This window comes from Astatotilapia calliptera, unplaced genomic scaffold, assembly GCF_900246225.1.
Source record: "Astatotilapia calliptera unplaced genomic scaffold, fAstCal1.2 U_scaffold_178, whole genome shotgun sequence".
NCBI lineage: Eukaryota > Metazoa > Chordata > Actinopteri > Cichliformes > Cichlidae > Astatotilapia > Astatotilapia calliptera.
Window position 1 is genome coordinate 30,154 of NW_020535705.1, and position 6,835 is coordinate 36,988.

Here is a 6,835-nt window from a genome sequence, read left to right on the forward strand (position 1 = left end):
GGATTCAGGTATCCTGAACCCATCTTTGGACATTTGTAATTAAATATTTTAAAACTCCATCAGAGACTCCTGATGTGGCTGTTTGGAGAAGGAAAAGAGGGACAAAGTGGAGCGTCGAGCTGAGGCTTCATTCACTGCAAACCTACAGTTATGTTTCCTTATTTCTGCTGTTTGCATGTTCACAGCTGAAATAAAGCTGCCTCTTTGACTTCATCCTGTTGTGTTTGGGTCCAATCCTGCCTGCCACACAGCGCTACAGGACAAAGTCTAAGATTTTTATCTTTTTAATGAATCTTTGGTCATATTTATCCAGGAAAACACAAACATGTAAAGGAGTCATCACAGGTCTCTGACCTCACTGGTCCAGGTTCAGCACTGAAGTCTGGAGGTTTATGTTTGGACCGGTCACTCCTCACAGACGGACAGCTGGATCCTGCAGACTGTGACCTCTGACCTCTGCAGACACAAACATGTTTTATTCAATGATCAATTCTCTGATGAAGTGATTGAAGCAGCTGTGATCACACAGACTGCAGATAATGCAGCTGTTTCCTGTCAGTAACAGTCCTCTTAGATTAGAGTTCAGCTTTTTACAGGAAAACAAATGTCCCTGAATGCAACAGTGAGACACAGTCTGCCTGTGTGGCTGTGATAGCTGCCGTTAGGAGCGCTCATGTGTTTGCAGTTAGACGAGGAGATGTTACCATCATGGACACGTTAACAAATCCTGCAGCATCACGTGGCACAAACACTTTGTGTTCCTGTCATCTGCAAGCAACAGGAAGTTCATTAATAAAGGCGGGATGGAGACGCGACTGTGATGGTTCTCCTTCATCCAGCTGTTACACACATCTGGGCTCACACGACGAGCCTTTGTCTAATACAGCAGCTGCTCTCTGAACACTTTTCTGAAGAGGAGCTGCACAAACTTTTGTTTGCTTTCTAGAGCAGCGTATCAAAGTCAAACTACCCACTGCTAGCAGCTGTTTCTATCATAGTTTAGGATCCAGATGTGTGAGGTCTAGATTTACACCTCTGATTAAAATACATAGTTAAAAACAGCCAATTGAGTCCAAATGTGTCTTAAACCAGATAAACTGACAGTTACAGCTGAGCCTGTGTGTCCTTGGAGACACTGCTCTGCTACAGAGATGCATTTTAGAAACCAGGAAACATCAAAATCATTTAAATCAGAGAGTTCTTGTTACTAACAGCTCACCTCTCTGCAGCAGAGACTTTAAAATCAATGATAAAATCTTACGCCTAAATTAACTTTACTGTTAACGAGTTTTCATGTTTCTGTAATCCACCAGTGTGCTCATGCTTTTTTAATTGAAAACATATTTTTAATGATCAAATATAATTATGTTTGTTATTTGTGGATTTTAAATGTCCTTGACAGAGACAGATGATGATCATTATCCTGCACTGTGGTCTCAGGTTTGGTCGAGCTAGCACAAAGAATGGCTATGTTGAACTTCCTCCTGGGATCTACACTAAGAAGTGAGTCCAACATTAGCAGGGTCTCTTTCCTTTATCTGGATTCACTTTAGCATTCACAGTCACGTGAAGCTTGTTATTAACTCGATAAGTCAACCCAGGGTTTCAGCTGAGCGCTCACATGAAACACATGGTGTTGGCAGCATCTGATCAATCATATTCATGGAGACGTGTATCAGCAACAGAGCAGCTGAGTTTGCAGAAGGAAGTCAAACTAAACCATAGGCTATACCACCTGAAACACCTGAGTGGAAGCTCCTCCCTACACTGTGTTTGAAGCAAAGCACAAAGGAGACACCTGCTGGAGCAGCTGGAGTCCTACAGACACTCAGCCTCTTCACTACACAAACACCTCCTACAACATCCACTCTTTCCACTCTGACTGCTGTGTTTGTGGAAACACTCCAACACACACCGCTTCACATACCAACATAGAAATGTGTGAAAAAGAGCTGAGCTGATATTAAACATGAGGATTTATTCAGAAATACAGAGTCAGGAACAACATCTAGACACACATTACCTCTCAGCAGCAGAAGAACAGCCTTTAAAGTTTATAACAGCATCCTTCAACCTGTTGCTCTTTAAGGAAACACAGCTGGGTTCGGGTCCAGGAGATTCTGGCCTCTTATTGATCCTAAAAGAAAAACAATTGTCGCGTATTATTGAGGATGAGAACAAAACAACGAAGGTCCAGAAGAATTAGGTCAAACGATGATTTTAATGAACACATGCGTAGGGAGATGAACACCGTTACACAATCAGCGTCAATCTCCGCCCAAAAGTACACAAGCAGTTGCTTTTATAACATCAGGGTATTATTACGCCCCCTCTTGCATCAGAGCAGATACTTGCATGAGTTAAAAACACAAATGTTCTGTTGACAACTTTTGACACAGTTTGAAAAGAACATCGTCTCCACGCCAGGTGCTTCCTGTAGCTCGTCTTGCTTTCACTTATCCCTGGAACATCAGACGCACGTCCTGCAGCAAACTATCACTTATGCAGGCACAAAATGCAGTTACAAGCAAAATATGTCTGAACTCTTACCTAGAATATAAGTCTACCTACGGTGTGTGTGTGTGGATGTCTCGACCTCAATTGCACTCTGTCTCACCTCTCGCCTACTAAAGCTCACACCCAGACTCTCATATGTGTAACAATTTAACTGAAACTATATGTGTAATATATTGAATAAATGCTTTAATCAAATGCCACTACTCAAAGCTCAATAAAAAGGATATAAACGAATAAAAGATAATAATGAATACTTGTATCATGTGTGTTTTGTAAGCGTGTAGGCAATCCTTCCATACCTCTAAGTCACTTTGCACAATAGATCGGCATCGCGACATCGCGCCAGACGAAGCTTCTGACCATCAATTATCAGACTGAGCTTAAACTCTTTAAAAGCACAAACTGCAAGATGTGTATAAAAATAGTTATAACTGCACCTGGAATAAAGGTTAATATGGGATTATGATAACACCTGTAAAACAAGTTTTAATGTAATACCAACAGCATCAATAAATGCTTTGATGAAATGATGATTAATGCAATGGTAATGATAATGGTTATGACAGTAACAGTAACATATCTCCCTGATCTCCACACAATAAATGTAACAGCTTCATGAGACAGGAAGGAAAAAATGGAAATGTTAAATTAAAGACATGATGAACAATCTGAAACTCATAAAAATAATGTTCTTACTCTTTGTCACATAACAGTCTTTTGTTAAAGTTTACAATAATACCCTTTGACATGTTGCTCTTTAAAACACACTTTTACTCCCTGACCTTTGACCCAGTGTGACATGTTGACTCACTACCTCAGACAGCTTAAAAATAGTCTTTTTGTTTTTTGGTGCTGCCTAAAAGAACCGTAAAATATCTGTCCTATATACAGTTATGTTCATATATTTTTGTGCTACATCAGGAAACTCAAAAACATAGTTTGTAACATTTTAATCCTTATTTTTAAAACTGTTTTTGTCATTTTTCTTCTCCCATTGCATCAAAAATCATTATTTACACTGAATAAATGAGTCAGCAGCTCTCTTACATTGTTGCTGCAGGTTCATTACTGAAGTCTGGAGGTTCTTCTTTGGACCGGTCACTCCTCACAGACAAACAGCTGGATGCTGCAGATCCTGCTCCATCCTCTTCCTCCATCTTCTTGATGTCAGGGTGGAGTTAGTCTGAGAGGTAAACACACACACTCAGAGGTGCTGTTGTACTGGAAGCATCACACTGACGGGTTTCTAAAGTTCTCATTGATCATTTCATGGAGTTTCTGTGGTAAACACTGTCCTGTGACGTATGTGTTATGGTGAGGGTCATGAGGACTAACCAGCCCCACTCCTTCCTCCTCATATTTCAGCCTGAAGCACAATAACAGCCTAAACCTAACCCGGGCCCTGTTTCAGGAAGCCGGTTTAGAAAACTCAGAGTGAAAAACGAAACTCAGGGTTGAGTAACCCCGAACTGTCCAACTCGGAATATTCGGTTTCAGAAAGGCTGATAACAATTAGTTCAATCAACGCGGAGTTGCTTTAACCCCAAGTGAAGCGCGCGCACGAGGATACATAAAGCCCTGATTAGTGGAGCACAGATTAAGCGAGTCACCATGGAGACGGAGGGAAAGAAGGCGCGGTCAATGTATTTTACAGCGCTTGAGGCCGAAATTCTGATGGCAGCATATGCCGATAACATGCAAATTTTGCAGAAAAAAAGTAACACAGCCTCAGCTGCAAAAGAAAGGGAGCATGCATGGCAAAACATAGCCGACAGAGTCAATGCGTGAGTGTTAATTTAAACATTGATCGAGGGATTTCCACCCATTTAACACCTTATTTTATTATATTTTATTTGTTATTTTATACATTTTATTTTGTGACGTGATGTGAGCGCAGGTGCAACCCAACAGGCCCCAAACGTGCCTGGCAGCAAGTAAAAATGAAATATAAAAATATAGTCCAAACAGGTAAGGTGTAATTGTATTATGAGCCATAGTGCTTGGTCTGTTTGTCCGATGTAAATCAATTGCAGTTAGAGGCTACATAAATTTTCTTTCTGTAAGCACTTATTGAAATTATCTGAGCACATTACAAGTACATATTTGCTTACTCTGTATGCTCAAATGTGACCCGTTATAGCCAACAGAAAAAAAGCGGAGGTCCGAAAAACAGGTGGGGGTCCTCCACCACCACCACTCACAGAGGCTGAGCAGTTGGCTTCCACATTTGTGATAATGTTGGCAGCATCACATATGATCTTCACAGTGCAGAGAACACAAATTAGCATCCATTACTATAATGAAATAATTTGTTAGTTTGAAATGCTACAGGGAACTATGTACCTGTACATTAATGCTGTGGAAAGACTTCCTGTTCACATAGTCTCCTTCATTTACTGAAGGAGCAATGATTGGAATGTGAGTGCCATCTATACAGCCAGTCACGCCTGGGAACCCTGAAAATAAATGTAAAATTTAAGTAGTTCAAGTATCACCACATCATGAATTAAGTTTCGTTCATCCTGATACCTGCAATTTTGTGGCATCCCTCTTTGATAAATCTTGTGGGTCTGTGACCGGGGAACACCACAAACGAGTACAGGAGACGTTTCAGTGCAACTGTAACATTCCTGACTGCCCGACAGACGGTAGCCTTGGAAACGTGCTCAGCGTCACCAATATTATACAGAAAGCTCCCGTTTGCAAAAAACCGAAGTGCGATACAAATAATATGTACAGAACTGAGAGAATGTCCACGATGTGTCACATGAGCAATATTAGGCCTGAGGATGTTATTCAAATGAATTATAGACCCACCTGTTCTCTGATTGGATTGTTAAATTTGTGATTGACATGACACTGGCCAATCAGATGAAAGGCAGAAAAATAGGGACGTACTTGTAACTTGAAACTTGAGTGCAGAGTTTCACACGTATTCCTTGGCTAAGTCCACACACAAATTATTTTTACACCTACAAATCCTGATTTACAAGTACAAAATATTTATGACCACAATTTGAGCCCATACAGCCACAGACTGATGGAGGCAGGAGAAGCTGCCTACAGACATCAGTCAGTGGATCCACAGTAACATCGAGTTCAGCTGCTGATCATCAACTGTTTCTGTCTCGTTCCCAGACTCTGATCTCACATAAAACGAAGCAGATTTATGCTGAAACTAAGCTGCACACAGCTGATGTCAGCCAGGAAAACAGTACAGACTGCTAACGTTACCTTAACATGGAGACGATCAACTGCGCCACAACATTCACGAAAGCGAAAGTAAAAGCGACGGAAGGAAACGATCAGAGAGGCGTTTGAGGGACGGTCAGAGTCAGGAACCTCAGAAACGCATCAGGCTGGAGTTTAATTCTGTTTTCATCTTTAGAAACATCTGGAAATAGTTATAAAAACGCTGCGTAATAAAGAAAAATAGTGTAGATTAGTTTGAGTTGTGTTTAGCTGAGCTGTGTCTTTAATCTGAAGTTCATTTTGTGGAGGAGCAGCAAGACTTTCAGTGTTACTCTCAGAGAAAGCCTCCCAAATGTCTGTTGTCTTAATAGTGGAATTATCTGGAAAATGAACCAGTTCTTATGAGCTGCTTTTCAATATGAGCAGTCAAAGCATTTTATACAGCGTGCTTCATTCACACAAGCACTTCTTTTTTCTAACAATGACACTATGATGGATGCATCGGAGAGCAAGTCGGGGTTCCACATCTTGCCCAAGGATACCGTGGCGTGCAGACTGGAGCAGCCAGGGATCAAACCTCCAACCTTCCAGTTAGTAATTCTACCTGCTGAGCTACAGTCTGTACTTCCTGAACAACACACCCTCCTTTTGTTTCTTTATTTCCAGTAGCAACCAGGATCATAATGAACCCTGACTCCCACAGACACTCAGGATCCACCTGCCCAGTAAGTCACCCGCTAACTGCAACTATCAGAGCCCTGACCTTCTGCAGAGACGAGTCACACTGAACACAGCAAGTGTCCCTGCTCTCAGATACAAAACCTGCCTTTAAAAGTTCAGAGTAATGAAATCAGCAGTTCTGGTTCTAGAATCTGTAGTCTCACACACATGTGCAGAGCACTTTTGTTGTTTTGATTCACATCGGTTGATATTCTGCTGCAAACAACTAATGAGGACATTTTCTAAAAGCTTTGAGTGTCCATCAGGATCCTGTAGAAAACAGCTTCTGGCTGCAGCTGCTGTGGAGCTCCACAGTAACCGGAAACACGTACTTCAGTTAAATCGACTTTGACAGCGAAACTAAATTGCGTTTTTGTTACTATTGATGCTCCTGAGAAATAAAAAT

The 6,835-nt window shown here is 41.3% G+C and overlaps 1 long non-coding RNA gene across 3 annotated transcripts; it reads right to left on the minus strand.

Moving 5' to 3' along the window:
- Positions 1–281: 281 nt before the first annotated feature.
- LOC113017662 (uncharacterized) lies at positions 282–6,169 on the minus strand. 3 transcript variants are annotated; one of them, XR_003271543.1, is made up of 4 exons: positions 5,752–6,167; positions 3,565–3,700; positions 2,024–2,137; positions 282–456 (listed from the first exon to the last, which is right to left on the minus strand). It is a non-coding gene; the product is annotated as an uncharacterized LOC113017662 (long non-coding RNA). The 3 variants fall into 3 exon arrangements; XR_003271541.1 differs by having other exon boundaries at positions 2,024–3,700; positions 5,752–6,169; XR_003271542.1 differs by lacking the exon at positions 282–456 and having other exon boundaries at positions 1,959–3,700; positions 5,752–6,163.
- Positions 6,170–6,835: the final 666 nt, after the last annotated feature.